Here is a 27,707-nt window from a genome sequence, read left to right on the forward strand (position 1 = left end):
ACTTTTAATTTCAAGCCCTTTACTTTGATGCCATTTAATTTTTGCTTTTATTCATTTGCCATTGTTCATATCATCTTATTTGTTATGTTAATGCAATTTTCACTTTGTCCATTTGGACCATATTGTGTGATATATTTTGTTTGTGTATATTTTGTTTTTTTGTGTGGTCTTTAACCATTAATGTACATAATCACAACAAAAACCCTAAAAAACTTTTGTGTGGACTGGTGGCTTGATCTTGGAAAAATGGAGTTAGAATCTAGGCAACATTCCTATGCTAAAGGACTTGGCCGATGCCAACTTGTTGAAGAACCAAGTGCTTGCAATTTGAACTTCATCAGATACATCATTCAAGATCATTTTGAGTTCATCAGCAACATGATCATTGTGAAGCTGTTACTTTGAAACTGTGACTTGTGAAATTCATCTATTACATGGGCTATTTTGAAGAAGATTATGGAGTGGATAAGCTTGGATGTGGCCATCTTTATTTGATGCCTTGCTCTTCAAGATAATATAATTGTGCATTTGTGTGTTGCTTGATTCTAGAAGTCCAAGGGAATTCTGGGTTTCTATTGACATTCTTGTCTATTAGATTGCTACCCATTTGGTCAGATCTTTTCAACTCTAAACTTATAAATTTTGTACATAGGATAGTCTATTCATCTTCTCCCCATTTCTTTAATTTTAAAATATCTCTCTCTATTTTTCAAAAATATTCTTTGTGTGAACTACTTTTGTTCTAAACTTTGAACACTTTACAAAAAAGATAGAAACTTTGGCCTTATGCCATTGCCTTTTTAAACTTCTTTTCTTAAATCAAACTTGTAAATAAACTTAACTATACTCGACCTAAACTTTCAAAAAGCCAAAAAGAACTAATTCATTCAAACCATTTTTAGGCCTTTGTGCTTTTCAAACTTAAATTTTGTTAAAAGCAACACAACCACTTTGAAATTTGTATCACGAACTACGAGGTTTTGATCCCTCATTTTTATATTGGTACGTAGGCAGAAGACCGAAGGTCTTATCAAACACAAAAATATAATTAATGAATTCTTTTCTCATCCCCCCATTCTATTTGTTTGTAAACATCACTTTATGCCAAATACATATGCAGACAAAAAGGGCTCCCTAGGAGTACCTAGGACACTTTGGGTGCTAACACCTTCCCTCTGTGTAAACAACCCCCTTACCTGTAATCTCTGACATTTTATTAGTTTTGATTTGAAAACTTCTTACTTTTTAGGTTTTGTTCGTACTTTTTTCCGTTTCCTTTGGAAACAATAAAAGCGCAGCGGCGACTCTTGTTATTTAATCCCTAGCTTGTCAATAGCTTGATGATCATGAATTTACCGCTACAAAAATTAAGTGGCGACTCTGCTGGGGAGTAGTCTCCAGTGTGTTTAGCCTACTTTTTGTGTGTATATATTTGTATATATGTGATGTTTGTATATATATATATATATATATATATATATATATATATATATATATATATATATATATATATATATATATATATATATATATATATATATATATATATATATATATATATATATATATATATATATATGTGTGTGTGTGTGTGTGTGTGTGTGTGTGTGTGTTTGTGTGTGTGTGTAGCACCTCAAATTTGCACCCCCTACTCATGCATTCATTTCATTTTTAGGTCATTAACATTGCATAGTACATGGCATCTCATCAGTCAAGACTGGCATCAAGAGAACTCATCTGTGCAAGAGACCAAGTATTTTCTTGAGATGAAAGCCCTATGATTATTACAAAGAGCTTATATGAATCAAGGTTCATTTTGAAGCTATTGTACCAAGTGTTAGAGGCTCAAAAGTCATCAGTACATGTCCAGGTCATCTGAGGCCCATGAAAGTCAACTGTGTAGTCAACTGAGGGCTAGGAGGTGGAGAAATGGTTTGAGACACTTCATTCATGTCCAAGAGAGGCTTATTTATCATGTCAAACACTCATCTTGAAGATTTTGAAGCCAGATCAAAAGTTTCCCAAAATGGAAAGTGACCTGTAATTTCAAGTTTCCAAAAATGGCAAGTTTTTGGACCACTTTCAACTTGACTTTCCAACATCAAAGAAGCTTCAAATGAAATTTTGTCCAACAAGAAAGTTAAAGATCTTTCTCTCCCATTTCCAAAAAGTCCAAGATCATGAGCATCTGATGAATGGTTGAGGAGTTATGGCCAAATCAATGCCAAGTGTGCATGAAACCTTAAAGTGCCATAACTTTTAATCTAAAACTCCAATTTGAGTGCCTCTTTTTGCATAATGCATGTCATGACCTATATTTTCCAAAACTCTCATGGCATTGCATGAATGAGCATCACATGATCATTGGTCCATGCATGTGTTTTTTAGAGGGAAAATCATGAATTTAAATTTGGTTGATCATGTGAGTTTTCTAGCCATTCCATCATGTTCATGAGATCATTTTAAGTGAAAATACACCATGCATGCTACTGTTCACGTTCATAATGGCCATGCATAGGGTGAATTTTCCAATTTTGCCTTACACCTCATTTTGCATTAAAATTTCATTAGTCAAGCCTAATCAACATTAGCATGGTAATTAACACAGCATATAAAAGGCTAATCCTAACAAAAATTTTCAGTTTTTTCACTCACTCTAGATCTAGATCCAAATTCCCTCCAAAAATTTCTCTCAATCATAATTCAAATTTTCTTCACATAAGCCATTGATTTTATTGGATATTCTTGTTCTATGATCTTCATTTAGTATAGATCAAGCTCTTGATTGATGAATTTGGACCAGAATCAAGGTGTGCAAGCTCAAGAACATGACAATGGAAATTGAAATCTGAGCTAGATCCAAGCCATCTCAAGCCTCAATTCACGTACAAAGCATCATAATATCATCTCAGGACTGGATTTGGATACTTGCAAGAGCTCAAAGCCACGATTTCATCATTCTGCTCTTCAAGAGGTTACAATTCGATTATCACCTTTCTTGATTCTATGCACATGTTTATGTAGATCCTTTCATGCTGATAATTATGATGCTTTCAGAATTTGAAATGGTTGAGTATTGGTTGAGATATCTGGAATTGAATTTTTGAATGCATAATTGTTTTGCTTCGATTTGCAATGTACATGTTGATTTAGACTTAAGCAATGCTGGATTTGGATTGTGCTTGGAATAAGCTTTCGTTTGGTATAAATTTTATGTGATTCTGCAAAAAAAAATTGATGATGATTACTGTACAACCACCGTCTTCACGAAGAAGACGGTGGAAACCACCTTGGGCCACCGGCTGTGAACAGTGTAGGCTAGGGTTTCTGGGCGGGCGTATGAACAGGCCAGGCACACCATTCGATTCCCGCTGAAAGCATTTGTGAATGCTATTTCCTTCCCACTTGCCAAAACGGTCGTGTTTTGATTCCAAAACGCATACCATTCGATTCCCGCTGGCACCATATTTTCAAATTACTAAAATCCAATTCTATTTCCCTCTATTTTATCATGTGTTTTTTTTCATTTTTATTTCAATATTTTCTCCAACTTGTAAAAATCATAATAAATTGAAAATAAGTCCAAATTGAATGCAATTTTTTCTCACATGCTCCTTGAAGTGTCTACTATTTTATGATGTGATTTTCCTGATTTTATCATTTCTGGATTTTGGATGGTGAATTGTTATTTGGACATGTATGCAAATGTGACATGCTTCATTCATTCTATTGTGAAATGCTCGTACATTGGCCAATTGACTTGAAATTTGGTATGTTGATTCCCAATGTGTTGCATGATTTTTGAGGCTTGGTTGTGCATTTTTAGCATTTTTCATTTCTGTTTTAGACACATGAATGTATGGTGTGACAATGTGTGTCACACAATTTGATGTCATACTTGTTCATTTTCATTCCTAGGTCAATTGAGCTCCTCTGATGCCAATTTTTGGCATGATGATTGTGTTTAACATGTTGTGTGCACATAAAAATTTTCATGATTGTTTGATTCATTTTTGTTTTAATATGGAATTTTGATTCTTGATGTCCAATCGTGAGCTTTGTAATTGCCTTTGCCATACCTTGCTCATGAGATGACTTTGCCATTTGATTTAGGCTTGGTCCTTTTTAGGACATGTTCTTGATTGAATAAATATGCTTCATGTTGAATATTGGTTGCTGTTTTGACTTTTTACTTTGCCTTTGGCCCTAGCCTTGGTGCTAGTGGTTTGTACTCATCTTTTGAGTTTTGTATTTCAGGTTCAAGCTCTTAGTCCCAATGGTTTATGTTGATCTCATGAATTGAGATGTAAAATTCTTTGTCGACTAACCTTTCTTGTGTTGTAGGTTCCTTGGTGATGAATTCACTTGGGTTGTTGACTTGCATTGTGTATATTGGTTGTCTCACTGTTGACTGTCTGTTTGGTTTGTCTGAATGGGAATATTGACTTGTTTGATTTTCTTACAGGTACTTTAGTAGCTTTAACTCATTGCTTGAGTTGCTTTGCTTTGCTTGTGGTTGGCATACCACCTAGGTAATCATCCTCTAACTCCATGTAGTCTGGAAGCCCTGTCGTTTCTGTTTGGCAGGCATTTGGCTGAAGTCCTCCTTAAGAGGCAATGACTGTGTTTGTTTATATTTGTGCCCTGTACTTCAAGTCCTCCTAAGTGAAAAGGCAATTGGCAGATAGAAGGGATTTGCAATCAATCCCCTACTATTCAGTTGAGTCTTTCATCTTGCTCGCACTGCGTGCTGATGCATTTGAATAAACACCCAAGATCCTCGTATATAGAGTCAGTCAAGTGGAGTAGAGTCCCACATTCTGGACTCCCACGTTTTCATTGATTCAAGCTCACCCAGCCCCGGGTTAAGAGCTATGAGGTCTTACCCTCATCACCTTTCATCTGCTCACCCTGACGGTCAATGTCAGTGGTTAAGAGCCCTCAGATACCCTTCCAGTGCCAGCTTATTTGTCGAGGTTGATATGACCCCTTGACTAAAGCCTCACCCTTGATGTTTGATACCCTTCGCATAGTCTCTCGTTTCCATGACAATTAAGGTAGCACGGTTCCTTCGTCTAGGACTTCCTTTCTTGCGTGAGCTTTCCTAAAACACAAACAAACTTTATCCCCTCTTAAGGACACGTTAACTCCTTCTACTACAGGTGAGTAAGTCTCCAAAGGTCGAGCATCCGGTAGATTGCGTAATAACGTTGTTCACTTAAAAAACACAAAACAAATAGAATAGTTTAGCCGAACAATGGCAACTCTCATTCTCATGTTCAGATGAGATACGTAGGCACGAGACGCGATGTCTTGTCGAGTTTGACTAGCAACTAACTTTAACCCTTTTCTCTCGCCCTCGTTGTGATTGAGACCTTCCTTTTCTTTTGCCCTAGTTGCAATCGAGACCCTTCTGCTTTGTGTGTTTGTTAGGAGTCTGATGTAAGTCCAGCGATTGGCATTCGGTTTCCTGTTTGCGTTTCTTTTTTTGGAGTTGGATGTAAGCCCAGCGATTGGCATTCTGTTTCCTCGTTCGCGGTTGTTTGTTCGGAGTCTGATGTAAGCCCAGCGATTGGCATTCGGTTTCCTGTTTGTGTTTCTTTTGTGGAGTTGGATGTAAGACCAGCGATTGGCATTCCGTTTCCTATTTGCGTTTGGTGGTTCGGAGTCAGATGTAAGACCAGCCATTGGCAGTCTGTTTCCAGTTGTGTGTTTGCTATGACGTCTCAGCGTCTTTGGTTTAGTGTTTTGTTTCGGCGTGCGTTAGCCGAGCTACGAGTGCTCTGATTCTTACTCTGGTTAGAGAAGATACGTATGTGTAGGATGCGATGTCCTAGCGAGCACGTTTCCCGTTCCCCCGAACTACGTCGACTCTGATGTTTGTGTCTGACAAACTACGTAGGCCCAGGATGCGACATTCTGCCGAGTCCGCTTTCTCCGTCTTCCTTCATCTGTGTTTTATTCCAGTTTGTGCAATTTTTTAGAAGTTTCTTAGCAACCTTATTCTATTCTTTCTGAGCGTGGATCCCGTCGAGTACGACGGACGTGAGGGGGTGCTAATACCTTCCCCTTGCGTAACCGACTCCCGATCCTTGCAATCTCTGGTCGTAAGACCATTTCCTTTCCAGGTTTACTTCGAGCGTTTCCTTTCCCTCCTTTGGGATAAATAACGCATGGTGGCGGCTCTGTGTCTTTTCCCGTCGGTTGATTTTCGCGTATGCGACAATATGTGTGTGTGATATAATCTGTTTTTTGTGCTTCGTGATCTCTGAGTGGTGAGATAAGTTCTAACCCGAACTTGAGTGCAATTAAGATAGGAGGATGGTACCTATGACACTTTGGGTGCTAACACCTTCCCTCTGTGTAACCAACCCCCTTACCTGTAATATCTGATATTTTATTAGTTTTGATTTGAAAACTTCTTACTTTTTGGGTTTTGTTCGTACTTTTTGCCTTTTCCTTTGGAAACAATAAAAGCACAGTGGCGACTCTTGTTATTTGATCCCTAGCTTGTCAATAGCTTGATGATCATGAATTTACCGTTACGAAAATTAAGTGGCGACTCTGCTGGGGAGTAGTCTTTAGTGGGTTTAGCCTACTTTTTGTGTGTATATATTTGTATATATGTGATGTTTGTATATATATATATATATATATATATATATATATATATATATATATATATATATATATATATATATATATATATATATATATATATATATATATATATATATATATATATATATATATATGTTGTGATATAATCTGTTTGTTGTGCTTGGTGATCTCTGAGTGGTGAGATAAGTTCTAACCCAAACTTGAGTGCAATTAAGATAGGAGGATGGTATAGTCATGTTCGACTTGTGTGAAGTAGTCCTTAACAAGTTGGCGTGAGATCCATCCGCTCAGTGGAGACTCCTTTGGATTTGGAAATGTCACACAAGTATTTATGGTTAGGCATTACTATCTCTAATTTGGCCTATTTAGGACGTAGTGCAGAAACTGTTCAAGTGTAGACTTGATAACAGTTGTTACGTGATACTACACTCAAACGAGTTTCTCTTGAGAATATTATGGGTGGATGAGTCAGTCATCTTAACATGTAATATCCGATAGATGGAATTAAGACTCTGGGAACTTTTTAGAACATGATCTACAAGTTTTTATCCTTAGTTCACTCCTTTGGGATGGTTCTTACCCAGACTTCTTGCTCGTGACTTGCAACAAACCCTTGATTCTTGGTTGATCCAATCAAGTCTTGTTAATATCAATGGAACTTGGGTGTTGATAAGGTGTAAACCATAATCCACCAAAATGGATGATTGATCTTCACAATAACTTGATTCATCCCTTGATCTTTGTTTGCCTTGTGTGTGATCCCTTATTTATGATTGTTGCATTCATGCATTCATGCACATCATAACATTCTTCGCATGAAAATTTCAAGGAACTAAGGTATCATTTGCAAATATTTTCAGACCATGGATTGTGGATGAAGGAACACTAAGAAGTACAGTTTTAGATGTCCCGAATTGAAAGAGTTAAGGAAGCTAGCATTTTTTGTATTAGATCCCTTGGACATCAAACAACGTCATGGGAAGCTTCTGTGCATCTTGTCTGCTGATGTGGTTGAAGGACTCTCAAGTGTGCTAGTACAGTTCTATAATCCTCTCTACCATTGTTTCATTTTCCCAGATTTTCAGCTTGTGCCTACCTTGGAGGAATATTTTCATCTTTCGGAGATACCTATTTCTAGTATAGTGCCTTTTAGTGGATTGGAGGAGATTCTCCGATCTAGTATTATTGTTGAATCTCTTCACTTGAAGAAGTCTGAGATAGAGGCTCATTAGATAAAGAAAGGAGGATTGTTTGGGTTGCCATCTATTTTCCTCATCAAGGAAGCTACTGCATTTGCTCAAGCCGGTAGTGTGGATGCTTTTGAAGCTATCTTTATATTTCTCATCTATGGATTAGATTTGTTCCCTAACATTGACGGTTTTGTTGATGTTAACGCCATTAGACTTTTCTTGATTGGGAATCCTGTGCCTACTTTGTTGGGTGATATTTATTTCTCTTTGCATTTAAGGAATTCTAAAGGTGGTGGAACGATTGTCTGTTGCATCCCTCTTCTGTACAAGGGGTTTATTTTGCACTTGCCTCAGACCCCTGCTTTTGAGGAGAACAAACAATGTCTAAGGTGGTCTCAGAGACTTATGTCTCTCACTAATGATGATATAGTTTGTGTTGGTGTAAACCCTAGAGGCCAATACTTTTGGTACTTGTATCGAATTATTTATTAATAATAAAAGGCTTTTTCTTTATTATGTTTGTTTAATAAAGTCCCTAGAATAGCTAGTCCGTTTAATGTATCAAGTGTGACTTGATCATTAGATCACATTAATCATAAGGACACTATTCTTAAAGTATCCGTAGTCGAGCTTTATTGTGAAGTGGGATAACATTAAAGCATTAAGACTATTATGTATATAGACTGATGATCACATCTCATGGATCATGGATAAGGAGTTATCAAGTCTTAAACATATGCATGAATGTTAAGAGTAATATTTATACTGGATTGACCCGCTATGAGAATACTATATAGAATGTTATGCAAAGTGTCATAAGTTATTCTTATGGTGATAATGATGTATACCACCCTTCGACCTGAAACCACTATGGACCCTAGATGTGGAGTCAAGTGCTTTATTGTTGATCAAACGTTTTCCGTAATTGGATGACCATAAAGACAGTTGATGGGTACTCCACGAAGCATGCTAAGGGACATGAGTGACCTAGATGGAATTTGCCCATCCTGCATAATAGGATAAATGTCTATGGGCCCAATATTGAACTAGACAAGGATGACACGGTCTATGCCTTGTGTTCAATATATACATAAGGTCAAAAGGGTAATTGTACACATAAGTATTATCACAGAAGGATTTGTCAAATCACATGACATTTTCGTGTCTTGGGTAGTAGTGATGTGGTGCTAGATATCGCTCACTGTTTATTATGTTAAATACGTGAGTTAATATAATTTCCAATGTCGCGAAAACCTACAGGGTCACACACAAAGGACGGATTGATGAGAGATAGAGTAACTAAGGAACACCGTAAGGTACGGTGCACTTAAGTGAATTGTAGAACATCGTAAGGTAAGGTGTACTTAAGTAGAATACGAAATATGGGAAGGTACCACGCGCATAAGTGAATTTGGCATATTATAAGATATGGGCCACACACACTTAAGTGGGCTTTTTAGCTTGTAGCCCACACAAGTGGTTCTATAAATAGAACCCTTGTGCAGAAGCATTCAGTGCGGTTGCAATTTCATTTTCTCTCTTTCTTTCTCTCACTCAAAGCCTTCATTTGTAGCAGCCAGCACTGAGATTGAAGGAATCCGTTCGTATGGACTTAGTAGAGGCGTTGTCATCGTTCAACATTCGTGATCGCTCCGTAGATCTTCATCAAAGGATTCAATCGTCACAAGAGGTAACTATTCTATCACTGATCATGCCCATTCGTAAGGATCACTAAAGGAGAAAATTTTAAATTCCACTGTGTTTTGGATCGCCCTTCTCCTTCAGTTTTGTATGATCCGTCTTTAAGAAGTTTGGAGATTATTGATAGTTGTGGTGAATTCTCTAATGTGCCTCTCATTGGTACACAAGGAGGAATTAACTACAACCCTACTTTGGCTCATCGTCAACTTGGGTTCCCCTTGAGAGACAAGCCTAATAACACTTTGTTAGAAGGTCTTTACTATCAAGAGGGTAAAGATCCCCAACATTTGAAGCAGAAGATTATGCATGCTTGGCATAATGCGCACAAGAAAGGAAGATCCGAGCTTGGTCCGCGCAATTGTGTAGCTTTGAAAGCTTACACTCTTTGGGTGAAGAAGAGAGCTATGGAGTTGAAGATGCCTTATCCTTGTGAAAAACCTATGTCTATGGTTGTGGTTGAGCCATTAACTCTCCCTAACCAAGATGTAGAGGAGTTGGAAGACGCGCTCGCCAAGATGAAGCAAGAGAAGGATGTGTGGGAAGAGTGTTTCCATGCTTTGAGCAAGAAGCATGAAGAGTTGCAGTTGGAGTCTAAGGACAAAGATGCACTTATTGAGCTACTTGAAGGCCGAGTGACGAAGAGATAGAGAGATCCAGAGGTTTCATTTTCTAGCATGCCTCAGCCTTCCGTTGCTTGGAAGAAGATTGTTGATCAGATTGTCCTCGAGAAGACTCAGATGAAGGCTTCTTTTGAGACCGAGATCCGTCGCATTCGAAGGAAGTACGCGCCTACAGCCAGGTCTTCTGACATTGTTGTTAGGAATCCTTAGGATGACTAGTCTCCTTTTCTCTTGTATTTTTTATTTGGTTTCTGAAATTATACTCAGTGTAATCCTTCCAATTTTATATAAATAAAAAGAATTTTTTTGTCATATCAAATTGTTGCAATTGCCATTTAAATATTATATATTTGCAAATGATATAGTAAGTTCCTTGAAAATAAAATATAATCAAGCATTACATTTCATACATCATTTGGATAAGCAGGTTTTTGCCAAATGTCTGATTGGTGTTTCTTCTGTGCTTTAGCCAAGCTGACTCACCGGTACAATACCTGAGCCCATCATATGAGAATCATAGAACATTTGGAGCAAGAGAACAGAGAGCTGAAAGACGAGATTGCTCGCCTGACTGCCATGATGGAGTCAGTTCTTGCTGCTCAGAATCAAGCTTCTCCAACGCCTGCAACTCCTCTCGCGAGGACTATTACTTCAGAAGTGACTACCTCTACCATGCCTGCTGCTACCGCTCACTTCGCGTCGAATATGCCTGCCGGATTCCCGTGGGGAATGCCGCCCAACTTTGTGGCCGAAGGCTTTGCGCCTACATTTGCTTCCATGCCGGCATCTAGCCCGGTCATGTCCGTGCCACCTCCCGTCGTGCACACCTTGCCTCGCGTAGAGGATACCATCTATCATTCTGAGCCGTCTGAGGGTCCAGATGTTTATGAGAAGATGGATGGAATGAAAGATCAGTTTCTTGAGTTGCACAAGGAATTGAAGACGCTGAGAGGTAAAGATTTGTTTAGAAAGAGTGATGTTGAGTTGTGCTTAGTGCCCAACATCAAGATCCCGGTGAAGTTAAAAGTGCCTGACTTTGAAAAGTATAAGGGGAACTCTTGTCCGCTCAATCATCTTATGATGTATGCCCGTAAGATGTCTACTCAGACCAACAATGATCAATTTCTTATTCACTACTTCCAAGATAGTTTGACCAATGTTGCGCTTCGTTGGTACATGGGGTTGGATAGTGCAAGCATCCGCACTTTCAACGACTTAGGGAGGCTTTTGTGAAGTAATACAAGTATAATATGGACATGGAGCCGGATAGAGACCGGTTAAGGTCTATTTCTCAGAATGACAAAGAGACATTTAAAGAATACGCGTAAAGATGGAGGGAGTTGGCTTCCCAGATCACTCCTCCTTTGGAGGAAAAAGAAATGACAAAAATCTTCTTGAAAACTCTGAGTTCATTTTATTATGAACGCGTGATCGCTAGTGCCCCCAGTGACTTTACCGAAATGGTAAACATGGGGATGAGACTTGAGGAAGGAGTCCGTGAGGGACGGTTGTTAAGAGATGAGGCGTCAACAAGCAAGAGATGTGGTAGCAACTTTGGTAAGAAGAAGGACAGTGAGACCAACGCAATAATCAGTGGGAGGCAGAGGAGGCCTCAGATCAGAAGGAATACACCACCCCGTCAACATCAATATCATCAAGTGTCATCATTAATTCCGGTATTTTCTAATCAACAAGCAACACCAATTCAACAACAATAACAACATCAACGTCAACAACAACAATCGCAACAAAGAATGAACACCTACAACAACAACAATACCAACAACAATCATCATCAGCAGAACTTTGAGAGCAAAAAAGGTCTCTTTTGACCCGATTCCTATGTCATATGCAGAGTTGTATCCTTCGTTAGTTCTCAAGAACTTAATTCAACCGAGGAACCCATCGCAGATCCCAGAACCACTTCCCTGGTGGTATAAACCTGAACTCCGTTGTGCTTTTCATCAAAGAGCACCCAAACATGATATTGAAAACTGCTATACATTGAAGTATGAGGTTCAAAAGCTTATGAAGAGTGGTATGGTTTCCTTCGAGGACCGTGCACCTAATGTGAAAGCAAACCCTTTGCCCGCTCATGGGAACTCCTCAATGAATATGGTGGACGGTTGTCCTGGGGAGTATAAGATTTATGACATCCGGTTTATCCGAAGATCCTTGGTGTAGATGCACAAGGATATCTGTTTGGTGAGTGACTGTGAACATGACCATGATGGTTGTGTTGTTTGTAGCATGAACCCAAGAGGGTGGGTTGTTGTGAAAAGGGACATCCAACGTCTGATGGATGAAGGCATGATCCAAATTGTTCAATCCCGTCATGTAGATGACGACGTCAATGTCATAGTGCCCGCTTTCAAACAACAAGAGCGGTTGGTAATTCAATATGACAACAGTAACAATAATAATATCAGTCAAAGATCAGTATCGCCATTGGTAATATGGTTAGCGGGCCCAGTCCCGTATTCATCTGATAAGGTTGTTCCGTATCAGTATAATGCTACAATGATGAAGAATGGTCAAGAGGTCCCGTTACCTACGACTAGTTCAGTCGTGAGAATTGTTGATGTTACGAAGGTGACGCGTAGTAGTCGAGTGTTTGGGCTGGTGTTCCTAGAAAACAAAGAAGAAACAATTGTTGGTAAGAAGGCGGAGGTGCCTAATGTAGATCCGGTTGGTTGTTCAAAAGATAATTCTGGTGAATCCAGCAACTTGAAAGTCAATGATGATGATGAGGTACTCCGATTGATAAAAAGGAGTGAGTTTAATATGGTGGAGCAGCTGCTCCAAACCCCCTCAAAAATATCAGTGTTGTCAATGCAGATGAATTCTGAAGCGCACAGAGAAACACTACAGAGAGTTCTTGAACAAGCATACGTAGAGCATGATGTTATAGTGGATCAATTTGATCACATTGTGGCTAACATCACTTCTTGCAACAATCTGAGCTTCTGCGATGAAGAACTCCCTCAGGAGGGCAGAAATCATAACCTGGCTTTGCATATTTCAATGAACTACAAGGAAGATGCTTTGTCAAACGTGCTTCTTGACACCGGTTCGTCATTGAATGTGCTTCCGATGTCAACTTTGTCGAAGCTATCTTACCAAGGAGCGCCTATGAGGTATAGCGGTGTAATCAAAGCTTTTGATGGTTCACGCAAAATAGTAATTGGTGAAGTGGACCTTCCAGTAAAGATAGGTCCAAGTGATTTTCAGATTACTTTTCAAGTAATGGATATCCATCCGGCCTAAAGTTGTTTACTAGGAAGGCCATGGATTCATGAGGCAGGAGCTGCTACCTCCACTCTGCATCAGAAATTGAAATTTGTCAATAATGGCAAGCTTGTGATTTTGGAGGAGAAAAGGCGTTGTTGGTTAGCCATTTGTCATCTTTCTCGTATGTTGAAGCTGAGGATGAGGTTGGAACTCCGTTCCAAGCCTTATCCGATGCTGCTGAGAAGAGAGTTAGGGCACCTATGTCCTCGTTGAAAGATGCTCAGAAGATTGTCGAAGAAGGTACTATTGATCAGTGGGGGCGCATGGTAGAGGTCTCCGACAACAAGGGCAAAACCGGTTTGGGGTTTCAGAAAGGCTCATCAATTGCAAGATCTGAAGATATACAACTCAGCTTTCGTAGCGGAGGGTTCATTCATGGCAATGAACAACATTTAGCTGCTGTGATAGAGGATGACAAAGAGGAAGACTGCACCACCTTTGTAACGCATGGAAAGACGTGCTACAATTGGACTGCTGTTGATATTCCTGTTATTTTGCATCGATCTAAGTAATTGCTTTTATGTTTTTAAAATCCTTCTCCTATGTCTGAGGGAGAAGTGAACATTGTTTGGGCATTTCAATTTGATCATTAATAAAATTAAATTTATTCATCCACATCTTTGATGTTTATTTTTACTTTTTGCTTTATTCTGAAAATGGTAATCACAAAAAACATAAATAAACAATATAATTGTCCATCTGCATAATATTTGGTCACAAATCCACTTCTCTAAAATCAAAATATCAAATCATTATGCAGGTTGGTTTCTAATCCCATTGAATACAATGATCCTTCTCCTTCTCCAAATTTTGAATTCCCTGTGTTTGAGGTCGAGGAGGAAAGTGATGTAGAAGTGAGTGATGAATTATACCGTCTTCTTGAGCAAGATGAAAACATTATTCAGCCGTTTGAAGAGCATATTGAGCTAGTCAACTTGGGTTCCGAGGATGATGTGAAGGAAGTCAAGATTGGGTCTCGACTATGTCCAGATGTCAAGAAGGGGTTAATTGATCTTCTTCGAGAGTATTCAGATGTGTTGGCTTGGTCTTATCAAGACATGCCTGGGCTAGATTCTGAGATTGTGGAGCATAGATTGCCGTTGAAGCTAGAATGCCCGCCAGTCAAGCAGAAATTGAGAAGAATGCATCCTGATATGGCAGTGAAGATCAAAGAGAAAGTGCAGAAGCAGATTTATGTCGGTTTCCTTGTGACAACTGAGTATCCGCAATGGGTGACCAATATTATGCCTGTGCAGAAGAAAGATGGAAAAGTCCGCATGTGTGTTGACTATCGAGATTTGAATAAAGTCAGTCCAAAAGATGATTTCCCTCTGCTACACATTGATATGTTGGTAGACAACACTGCTAAATTCAAAGTCTTTTCGTTTATGGATGGATTTTTCGGATATAATCAGATCAAGATGGCACCCAAATATATGGAGAAGGCCATATTCATTACACCCTGGGGAACATTCTGTTATAGAGTGATGCCTTTCGGTCTAAAGAATGCTGGTGCGACTTACCAGAGAGCAATGACTACTCTTTTTCATGATATGATGCATAAAGAGATTGAAGTTTATGTCGATAACATGATTGCTAAATCGATTGATGAAGAGGAACATGTTGGACATTTGTTGAAGTTATTCCAGCGTTTGAGGAAGTATAAACTCCACTTGAATCCCAATAAGTGTACTTTTGGTGTTTGTTCTGGTAAGTTGTTGGGCTTTATTATCAGAGAGAAGGGTATTGAAGTTGATCCTTCCAAGGTCAAAGCAATACAAGAGATGTATGCGCCCAAAACTGAGAAGCAAGTCAGAGGTTTTCTCGACCGCTTGAATTATATTTCCAGATTCATTTCCCACATGACTGCCACATGTGCACCTATATTCAAGCTTCTTCAGAAAGATCACTCTTGTGATTGGACTGAAGATTGCCAGAAAGCTTTTGACAGTATCAAAGAATATTTGCTTGAACCTCCGATTTTGTCTCCACCTGTTGAAGGAAGACCGTTGATCATGTATTTGACTGTACTTGAAGATAGTATGAGTTGTGTTCTTGGTCAGCAAGATGAGACTGGAAAGAAAGAATTTGCAATCGACTGCCTCAGTAAGAAGTTCACCGACTATGAGACTCGATATTCAATGCTTGAGAAGACTTGTTGCGCATTGGCTTAGGTTGCTAAGCGTCTGCCCCAGTATATATTGAATCATACCACTTGGTTGATATCCAAAATGGATCCAATCAAGTATATATTTGAGAAGCTTGCTTTAACTGGGAGGATTTCCCGTTGGCAGATGTTGTTATTAGAGTATGATATCGAATACTGATCTCAGAAAGCGATCAAAGGTAGTATCTCGGCTGTCCATTTGGCTCACCAACCAATTGAAGATTATCAGCCAGTGCAGTATGATTTTCCTGATGAAGAGATTTTGTACTCAAATATGAAAGATTGTGATGAACCATTGCTTGAAGAAGGGCCAGAACCTGGTTCTCGTTGGGGCATGGTATTTGATGGAGCTGTTAATCAGTATGGTAATGGCATTGGGGCAGTGATTCTTACTCCTCAAGGCATGCATCTACCATTTACAGCTAGGTTGACTTTCAAGTGTACAAACAACATGGCAGAGTATGAAGCTTGCATTATGGGGCTTGAAGAGGCCCTGAATCTCAGAATCAAGTATTTAGATGTCTTCGGTGATTCGGCTTTGGTTGTGAATCAAATCAAAGGTGAATGGAAGGCAAATCAACCCGGTTTAATACCATATAGAGATTATGCGTGGAGGATTTCAACTTTCTTTACAAAGGTTGAGTTTCATCATATCCCTCGAGATGAAAATCGGATGGCAGATGCTCTTGCAACGTTGGCGTCAATGTTTGTAGTGAAGTATTGGAATGAAGTTCCCAATTTGTCTGTGATGCGTCTTGATAGGCCAGCTCATGTGTTTGCTGTTGAAGAAATCAAAGACGAGCAGCCATGGTATTATGACATCAAATGTTTCCTCCAAAGTCAGATTTACCCGCCTAGGGTATCTTCGAAAGATAAGAAGACTTTGAGAAGATTAGCCAGCAATTTCTACTTGAATGGTGATGTACTGTACAAGAGAAACTTCGACATGGTTTTGCTCAGATGTGTGGATAGACCCGAAGCAGACTTGTTGATGACCGAGGTGCATGAAGGTTCCTTTGGTACTCATTCCAATGGATATGCAATGGCGAAGAAGATGTTGCGATTAAGTTACTATTGGCTGACAATGGAATCTGACTGTTGCAAATTTGTGAAGAAGTGTCACAAGTGTCAAATTTATGCTGATAAGATTCATGTTCCTCCGAAACTATTGAATGTTATCTCTTCCCCATGGCCCTTCTCCATGTGGGGAATTGATATGATTGGAATGATTGAGCCCAAAGCTTCAAATGGATATCGTTTCACTTTAGTGGTAATTGACTACTTCACAAAATGGGTCGAGGCGGCATCGTATGCAAATGTGACCAAGCAAGTTGTTGTGAGGTTTATCAAGAATCAGATTATATGTCGTTATGGTGTGCCAAGTAAGATCATTACTGACATTGGATCAAACTTGAATAATAATATGGTGGAAGCTCTTTGTAAGGACTTCAAGATTGTACATCATAATTCTTCTCCCTACAGACCCAAGATGAATAGGGTTGTTGAAGCTGCGAACAAGAACATTAAGAAGATTATCCAGAAGACGGTTGTCACGTATAAGGATTGGCATGAGATGCTCCCATTTGCTTTGCATGGGTATCGTACATCCATCCGCACTTCAACAGGGGCAACCCCTTTCTCTCTTGTTTTTGGTATAGAAGCAGTGTTCCCCGTAGAGGTTGAGATTCCTTCATTGCGTGTGCTCATGGAAGCCAAGTTGACTAAGGCTGAATGGTGTCAGACCAGGTTTAATTAGCTGAATTTGATTGAAGAAAAGAGATTAACTGTCATGTGTCATGGCCAGTTGTATCAGCAAAGGATGAAGAAAGCTTTTGATAAAAAGTTAAGACCTCAAGTGTTCAAAGAAGGTGACCTTGTGCTCAAGAAGATTTTGACGTTCAAGCCAGATTCCAAAGGAAAATGGACACCTAATTATGAAGGCCCATATGTTGTTAAGAGAGCCTTTTCAGGCGACGAATTGATTCTTACAACAATGGATGGTAAAGAGTTCACTCGTCCTGTGAATGCAGATGCAGTCAAGAAATACTTTGCCTAAAAAATAAAAGAACGACTCGTTAAGTTGAAAACCCGAAAGGGCGGCTTAGGAAAAAATGAGTGTCTCGGTGGATTGAAAACCCGAAAGGGCGCTCCAGGCAAAAATTAGAGACATAAAACAGAAAGAATTTCCCGATAAGTTGAGTACCCCGCCTTGGGGCAACTTATGCAAAAATTAGGGATTACGGCAAGTAACTGCATTCTGCAGATCTTCAGATTTTGAAGACTCGCTTGAGCATAAGGGTTGACATCAGTTCATCCCCGGCAGCGGTCAAGAGCACAGTGGATATCAAGAGTTGGTAGAAGGATTAAGGATAATTTATATTCAATGTAAACCTTTTTCCATGTAAATTACCATTTTCAACTTTGTAAAAAATCTATGGAGTCTTGTCATTTACAAACTACCATCCCATCAAATAAAGTTGAGCTTTTATCCAATTATTTCTACTCTTATTTACTTCAGCCAATAGTTTTAAATTTTATTATGATCATTTTGAAATTAAATTTTTAAATCAAAATCAAGTTTTTTCTTAAATATATAAAAGCAAGAAGTTTTCCAAAGCAATTAAAAGGAATATCAACAACATTTCAATGGATAGTAAGTCCTTAAGTGCGAAACATTAGAGGTTCCCCAAGCAGTTAATCCTTCGGGTATCCCTATACGTTTGTGTTGATTCAGTTCCTCGGCGGAGTGTTTGTTCCTCAGTGGAATTTCTTTCCTTGTCCCCAGCTAATTTGGTTGATTCAGATACCCTGCGGCATGTTGTTTTCCCCAACGGAGTTTCTACCTTCCCTAGCGGAGTTTCTGCCATCCACAACGAAGTTCGTATTTGCTCAGTAGGGTTGATCTTCAGAGGTGGTTGATCTTCCCCAGTAGATCGCATTGGTTTCCCCACCAATCGCCATTCAACTTGCTCCCAGTCAGAGTTTTCTCCTGGTTTCTGAGCAGCTTTTTGTGATTATTCTCTATAGGGTTGTCTCCCATTTTTTATGGTGTTGACCTAAAATTCTCCACATATTGGATGTTCTGTCCTCAGCAGATCTCCACCTTCCCCAGCTAGGTTTGAACCTTTGGGATGTTGATCTCTTCGTTCTCCAGCAGTTGTCTCCATATTTTGTGGATTGGCCGAGGATTGTACTGATGGTTCAAATTCTTTGTGACACCTTTGTATCCTTTTTGATCATTTTGTCAGCATAATCATCATATGTACATATACATATACATTCATACAATTTCATACTTACTTATATGCATCATTATCTTCGAGATTCTTATTCTCTGTTATGGTGGTACTCTATCCCCATACCAAATCTGGTGTATGTCCTCCTTCAATTGTAGAGTGTCAGCCCATTAAGCAGAAAGACTTTAACCTTTCTCCTTTTCCCCACTGAGTTTGTTTCCTCGTGGATGATTGTTATTTCAATTTCCTCCCCGGTTGATTATCTGGATGGAATTACTCCCCTTGAGTTATGTCCTCATTGGGTTGAGTCTTGATTGACTGTTTTCTTTCTAGCTCTTACCTAGATAGATGCTTTGGTCCCCTGAGAGTCTATTACCCAGTAACTTGTAATATTCTTCTTAGTTTGCAGTTTGTTACTTCTTGCCCAATACCCTACAAAACTACCCTTTTTTTCTCCTCTGTAGAGTCCCCAGTGGATCTATTCCCCAGGAAGTATATCCTTGATATGTTCATCCTAACCGGTGATAGATATCTTTCTTTCCCCTGCCTGAGTATATCCTTGATATGTTCACTTTAACCGGTGACGAGTATTCTCATTCTTTTGGTATTCTACCCTGTAAAAAGGTAGTTGTAATTCCTATTTTGTAATCCCTCTTGTTCCCCCTATTCAATCCAAAGTACCTTAAATGATTCATGATCAATTAGGAGGTAGATTTAAAATGATGAAATTCCATCAAGTACTAATCCATACATCATGAAGAAGATGGACTTAAGTCATCCATTTGATTTTGAGAGAAGAAAGAGATGAAGAATAAGAGGACAAGAGAGGTCACGCTCAAATTGGATCAAAGGTTTGATCAAGTCATCATCTAAATCAATCATCTATTTTTGTGGATTAGGGTTTTCACCCTATCAACACCTAAGATCCATTGAGTTTGATGAGACTTATAGTCTAAACCATCATGATTCAAGGCCAACAGAAGTTCAAAAAGGTCACACAAATATTAAATGAAATTAGATTAAATAAAAATGCACCAAAGGTATTTTTAAATGAATTTTTAAATATAAATAAAATGAAAAATCCATGAGGTCCTTCAAAACACCAAATAGATGGCCAAGAAAATTATGGAAGGTTGAAAATAAAATAAGAAGCATATAATAATTTTTTCATAATTAAAAATTGAAAAAAAAAATATTTATAAACCAATTAAAACAAAAGGAGAAAAGAGAAATCTCATGAAAAATAGAAAATCAGTGAAATAAAATGTAAACAAATAAAAATTAGATGAAGAAAAATAAAAGAGAATTTTAGAAATTATTTTGGGATGTTTTGGATGTAAAATGGATTTTTTATGAATTTTGAAAGAAAAAGAAATTAAAAATAATAAAAGAAAAAGAATTAAAATCAGAAAAGACACGGAGCATTGGATCACACCTCATTAATTGACGTGGCAAATCCAACACTCCTTAGATTATGGCACACAATGGAATTCAACACAAACAACACACATAATTTAATTCAAAACAAACCAATCAAAACATTTTGTTTGTCCAACATGTCTAGACAAGCTTAGACGACCTAAAACACACCGGTCATCTTCTTCGGTGGTCTCTCACCGGAGTTTCATTGTTTGGTAAGTTCTGAACACGACACCACCATTGTGATCCTCTTCTCATCCTGAATTCAACCTTATGCTCCAAATTCATTTATCTAAATTGAGCATCGGATTTTCAAAGAAGTTTCAGAAGTAAGCAAGCCACGAAAAATAAAATAAAATTATGAAAATAATCAATCAACACCGGATAAGTTAGGGGAAAACATCAGAGAGTGAAGGACTACATTGTGGTAACTTGTTTGAGTTCAAATGGCGCTCAGAACTATCTTGTCCAAATGGTGATCAGAAGTTGATGAAGCTCGATCTAGTTAGAGTACTTCAGATGGTCTAAAAGCTTGGGAATTGTTGCAAAATCTTCAAAAGATGTCGAAGATATTAATGGAATCAAGAAATTTGTTTGAAATAAGCTGGAATTCAAAACACAATAGTTGGATTTTTCTGGAAAAAATCAAATTGCAGCGGGTGTTTCTTGGCTCTCATAAGCTTGGAAATGAATGCAATAGATTCCTCTATTTATAGAGAATGTGTTTGGATCCAAATACGTGTGAAATGATGTTGAATTCATGCAAAACGAATTTGATCTGAATGTGAGAAAAGTGTCACTTGCAACTCATCAAAACTCAACCAAAGGATGCATTTCAAAGGTCAATTAACTTTTGGAGACTTGGTTAAACATGTTTAGGTCTAAAACAAATGCTAATTTGGCTTGGAATTGAGATTAGTGAGGTTCAAATTTCGGGCAATGGTGATTTCTTCAGTTCCAAGTCACCATTTTCAACCTAATGGAGCATCCTATCTCAGGAAGCTTTTTGATCCCATTCTGTTTGCAATGTGTTGACATCATAACAAAGATTAGAATGTGCCAAGAAAGGTTGCATTTTGGATGTTTGAGAACAAAGTTATGGTATGTTGAGGTTGGCATGAAAAACTGGTTATGTAACTTAGAAAAATTCAAGTGTTCAATGGCTGAAAATGACCTATAATGTCTAAATGAATTCCATGGCCTTCCAAGCATAATTTGACCTTGATAATTGAAGCAAACTTGTAGAGGGAATCACAAATGACATTGTTCAAAAATAGTCATCCTCAAATGTTAAAAGTTGAAGAAGTTATGAATCTTGAAAGTTGAGAAAAAGTCACTTCAAAATAGGTCAAATTTCACTAAGTCCACAAATGACCTATAATATCTCCAAACTTTTGATGATCCTATAAGCATAATTGGATCTTTTCATGTAAAGATAAGTTGTAGAGGATGTTGATAAGATTAATATACAAAAATAAATCATTCAAAAATGTTAAGAATTGAAGGAGTTGTCATCCTTGGAACCTTGACCTCAAATGTTGACCTTTTTTGGTCAAACCACTTGGAACAAGCTTGTGTACTTGTACTTTTATAGAAATTAAAGGTACATGGATGATCATATGAACTCAAAATAAGGTGTCCTTGAATTTTTCTTAATTAATTTTCTCAAAGTTTGAAGTTACTTGTTGAAGAAGGCGTGGAAATAAACACATGAACCTTTGACTTTCCTTGAGAAGTAAGCAACAAAAAATAGGTGTACTCTTGATCAAAATGAGATTGAAATATGCCTTAGAACCTTTGATATTATACATTGAAAGATAGCTCCCTTGATAATTAATGGTTGGCCACACCTTGCTGAGGAATCAAAGAAAACCTAGTTGAGGGATCATGCTTGATGCTCTTGATGACAAGCCCTACCTTGCACAATAAACTTAAAAAAAGATATTTTTATATTTTAATTTGTGGTTAGATAAACAATGAACATATAAATACAAATGTAAAAGCATCAACAAAGAGGTGCTTGATGATCCTTGCAAAAGTAAAACCCAAAGGTGAGAGGGGGAGGGACCAAGAGGTTACCTTGTTTGTCTGCAAGGATGCCAATGGTATGTGGAATCTTAGGGTTAAAAATTAGGGTATGGAAATATCTCTTGGTTAGATATTTCCTCCCTAGATTTTAATTTATGCTCTAGGATAGTCTCTTCTTCTCCTCTCGTTGTTTAATTTTCAAATCTTCTCCCTCTTTTCAAAAATATTCTTGATTCCAAACTTGACCCACTTTCTCAATAAACCTTGACTTTTGTCAAGTTATTTTTAAAAAAAAATCTTAGTAAATTCTAGTTCATCTTAAGCATATTCATACCAATTTCAAAACACTTAAAAAATACATAACTCATTTAAATTGTATTTGTGCCCTCTGTGCACTTTTCCTTTTAAAAACTTTTCTCAAGGTGTTAGACATGAGTCATTTCCGTAGTTGAGATATAATTATACATCTTCATATTATTGATGATAATCATTTTCCATCTAAGAGAGCTAGTGGCATACTTGTAGATTTTTATCCAAGTTGGAGCCCTTCTCATGATGATGCAAAGTTCTCATACTTGTGGGCGACTAGTTAAGTAATCTCCTTAAAATGACAAAATGTCTTTTCATTAAAAAAAATCAAAACAAACATCTTTGTTATTTTTACCATGAACTACGAGGTTTTGATCCACCATTGCACTTTGTTGGTACGTAGGCACGAGGCTTCAAAATTCTTGGCAAACATAAATTAAGGAAAATATTTCTTTTCCCATCTATTAAATCTTTTGCAAACAACACCTTTTTCAAACCAAAATATACACATCTTCAAAGAGGTTCCCATGGAGTACGATGGATGATTAGGGTGCTAATACCTTCCCTTTGCATAATTAACCTCCAGACCTGTATCTCTTTTTATTGGTTTTATTTTAAAACTTCTTTAGGTTTTGTTTGTACTTTTTCATTTTTCCTTTGGAAATAATAAAAGCGCGGTGGCGACTCTTGCCTTATGAGTTAAGTTAATCAATAGCTTAATCTCAAAAAATTTACCGCTACACCTGTGTGTATACTTAACTCGGGTGTAGATATTCTCTCATGTAACATCATCCTAACCCCATAACAATATATATATATATATATATATATATATATATATATATATAGATATCCAGAGTAATAGAACGTGCATATGCAAAGCAGTAAAGAAAGTGATAAATAATATAAAGATAAAGAGAGTAAAGCATAAAGATAAACACCTCAACTAACTAAAACGAACAAAACTAGGCTCGACTCCTTTTAGAGACTAGGAAGTATCCCAAGCAGCGAGTCTATCCCCAACAGAGTCGTCAGTTGAAGCTAGCGGAAATATACCCGAGCATATCTCACACTCGAGCATACAACAGAGTCGCTAACGAATTTTAATTATTCCCGAAGGAAAGGTAAAACATTGATAAAACCCGGGGGAAAAGAAAATGGGTAAGGAAGTCGGTTATGCCAGGGGAAGATATTAGCACCCCTACATCCATTGTACTAAACGGGAACCATTTTGATTGTTTTTGCTTGAATGGGTGTTATATCTAAAGTTTACTCACGGAAGGATAAAAGGAAAAAGAATAGATAGAGTGCTCGGTGAGGATTAGGGCTCTCATGCCTATGTATCCTTATAATGTTATAAGGAATTCAGAGCTTCGTAGTTCATAGAACTAATGATGGGAGATGAAAGAGTTGTGATAACCAATGTGGTTTGAACTAAAGGATTATGTTGTTTGACTCCAAAAAGGGATGAAATTTGAACCCAAGAGTAAAATTGTCATTAACCAATATGTGGTATGGCCGAAACATTAAGCATTATATGGTATGGCCGAAAACAAAGAGAATGGTGTTGGCATTAAGGAAAACAACTCTCATACAAAAAGAAGACATTGGATGAAGCTCAAAGAAATAGTGTATTTGGCTCAAAGATAACAGTATATCACATGGAGTAAATGAAGGTAGAAGATATTGAATGAATATAGTGAATAGTGAATGGAAAATGAATGGACTTATTGAGAGTAATAATCAAGGTAGAAAGCATTGAAAGATTGGGTAAAAGTGATAAAAGAGTATAATTTGGAACTAAAGGTAAGGGTATATTGGAATTCATAAAGGAAGTGGCATTTGAAACCAAGAGTAAAGGTAGCATTAACCGATATGTGGTATGGCCGAAGCATTAACCATTATATGGTATGGCTGAAAACAAGGAGAATTAAGTGTTTGGCATCGAGACAAACATCTCTAGGTACAAAGGTGGACTCCGATTAATCATCCTAAAAGGGTGTGTATGGATTCCAAGGGAAAATGTATTTGGTTTCAAAGAAAGGCAGCATGTCATTGAAATGAATGGTTTAATGATTGAAGGTAGCTAATGGGTTATGAAAGATATGAGTGATGGATCCCTAAGGAAGAAGAAAGAATAATTATGCTCGCCAAGGGTTCAAAGCCTTGTACCTACGTATTCTCATCGTGCAACGAGAAAATCAGAACTTCGTAGTTCACAGAACTACGAAAACAAAGAAAATGGATATTTAAGTGATGAAGAGTATAACTTGAACCAAAAGCCAATGGTATCATGGGAACCCATAAAGGTAACTAAACGTTGAACCAAAGAGTAAAGGTAGCATTAACAGATATGTGGTATGGCCTAAGAATTAACCACTATATGGTATGGCTGAAAACAAGGAGAATTAAGTGTTTGGCATCAAGACTAACATCTATTGATTCATAAGGTGGACTCCGATTAAATCGTCCTAAAAGGATATGTATGGGACCCAAAGGAAAATGTTTTTTGGTACAAAGAAACAGTATATCACTATAGGGAACAAGTTGTCTGAAACTAGAAGATAAAGGTATATTGAATCCATAAAGGAAGTAAACTTTGAACCAAAGAGTAAACATGCATAAACCAACAAGTGAAGGGCCTAAGGCGTGGTATCACTGTATTGGGAGGACCAAAAATAAAGAGAGTTAAGTGTTCCTCAACAAGACAGACATCTCTTGGCTCAAAGTTGGGCATTGGTTATTGGCCCAAAGCTATACATGGAATCCAAAGGGATAAGGTATTTGATTCCAAAGAGCAGAAAGTATAGGAATAATCAAACAGGGTAAAGATCAATGAATGGGAGAGAATAAATAATTGTGTTCGCCAAGGGTTTGATGCCTTGTGCCTGTGTATTCTCACCATGCAATGAGAAAGACAGAGCTTCGTAGTTCGACCTACGACAGAACAAAGACAACAATAGATTTCTAAGTAAAGATAGATAATAATGAAATATTAAAAAGACTTGGAAATATTTGGATCTGAACCACACTAAAGTCTATGAATAAAGGTGAATACAATGAGAAACTAGGTCATTCGTCCCGTACCAAAAGATATTTAGATTGAGTTAAGGAACTATCCACTCCCATTCCTTTTTTACTACTTAAGGCTCATGGCATGTGATTCTCATCATAACTTTAAAGTCGTTGAGGAAGAATCCTTGTTGCTCCTTATGATGATGAAGACTTTTCAATCATTTGAGTTGAATTGCATTAAAGTCTATGAACAAAAGTGAACACCTTGAGCACCTGGGTCATTCGTCCCGTACCCAAGAAATCCCTAGACAAGGATAAGAATGCCCCACTTTTATCACTCTCTTTTACTTAAGGCTCATAGCATACAACTTGAATCCTGATTGATAAGTTGCTGATAGAGGCTTCTGATTGTTGCAATTTTTCTTGTGAAGAGAGACTTGACAATCATTTTATTTAAATCATGCTAAAGTGTATGAATAGAGGTGAATACGATGAGAAACTAGGTCATTCATCATGTACCTAAAGATATTCAGAATGAGTTAAGGAATTCTCCACTCTCCCTCCTTCTCTATTTTTTAAGGCTCGTATCACACAATTTAAATCTTGATTTACAAGCTCTTTAGGAAACACCTTTGATGTGCTTTGCATAGTAGTCCACTGCTTGATTTGTTTGGGATGCCTTAACTGGAAGTTTAATCTTGAGACCTTGAGATCCATAACATTACATGAACTAGTCTTACCAACTGATCAAGGGACTTTTGATCACTTGAATAGACTGAGGGATTATACATAATCAAACGATTTAGTTAATCAAAATCTCTTTTGATCAACTTAATCAAAGGCAGTGAATTAGTTGGTAATTGTGTACAATCAATCTAAAGATTAATCAGTTAATCAGATGATTCACAAATCCTAAGCTAGGGGACATATAATGGTTAGGATCAAATTAATCAAATAACTCAATCCATATTCATATGGGAATCAATTGATTAAACTGATCAATTACATCTAAACAACTCCTAACCTAAGGGGACATGAATTTCAATGAGTTTTCTAAGACATGGGGGTAAAGATGTCAATGTACGTGGATCAAATTAATATGGATTAATTTCTAAATCAAAACCTACTTACAAATTTAATAAAAATCTAACTAAATCCTAACTAATTTCTAATTAATATCTACTTACATGATTATTTACATGATTAAAAAATAAAACTAAACTAATCAAATCATGCATCAATTCTATAAATTAATTTCATGTTAAAAAATGTAAAAACAAAAATTAAATCATATTAAAATCAATTAAAGAAACAATTAAAATCTAAAGAAAAAGAAATTAGAAAAAAAGAAATAATAGGAACAAGGGGTGTATGAGCTCCTATAGGGGTGTTGGAAGTAGTGGGCGCAGGCTCATGGAAGCCAAGCCCAAGCCAGTTCAATTGTGTGGACAAGGGTGCACGACATTAGAAGGGTGCAGGTAGCAAGTAAATTAGGCCTGGGAGCCCAAAGTCCATGGAAAGTGGAAACCTGAATCATAACAAACGTGTACATCTTCATCATGTTCGTCACGTGTTCAATCCAAAGTCAAACAATCATGAATTCCCTCCATTGAACTCTGACCTCCTTCATCATGCTAGAGGTCGCTTCTGGCGGCAATGAAGCCTTATCATCCTAAAAGATTACATTAATATCTTCACATTTCCAAGCTGAATCCAAATATCACCAAGGAGAAACCGGATTCATCCTATATCCTCTGGATCGAAGCTACGAATGGAAGAACCCTAACATTTAGATCATAAATTAAATTCTCCACTTATGGAATCAAATCCATGTAGGTTAGGTATTTGATTCCCCTAAACCTCCTCTACATCAGGGTAACAGACATGAAGCAAAATGTTGAAGAAAGATGAAGCAACTCACCAGAGCAGATGTCAGAGTTCAGGTAAAGTATTATGAAACCTTCGAGTCTTATTTTCCTTTCCACTTCTTCTTCTTCTTCCAAGGATTCTTCTGTGAGAAAATCAAAGAGATCTCGAGAGTAAATTGAGATTGATGAGGGAGTATAGCTCGCGCACGTTGAAGCTTCGATGTGAAGCTTCAATGGCTACT

The sequence above is a fragment of the Lathyrus oleraceus genome, chromosome 1 (assembly GCF_024323335.1).
Source record: "Lathyrus oleraceus cultivar Zhongwan6 chromosome 1, CAAS_Psat_ZW6_1.0, whole genome shotgun sequence".
Classification (NCBI taxonomy): domain Eukaryota; kingdom Viridiplantae; phylum Streptophyta; class Magnoliopsida; order Fabales; family Fabaceae; genus Lathyrus; species Lathyrus oleraceus.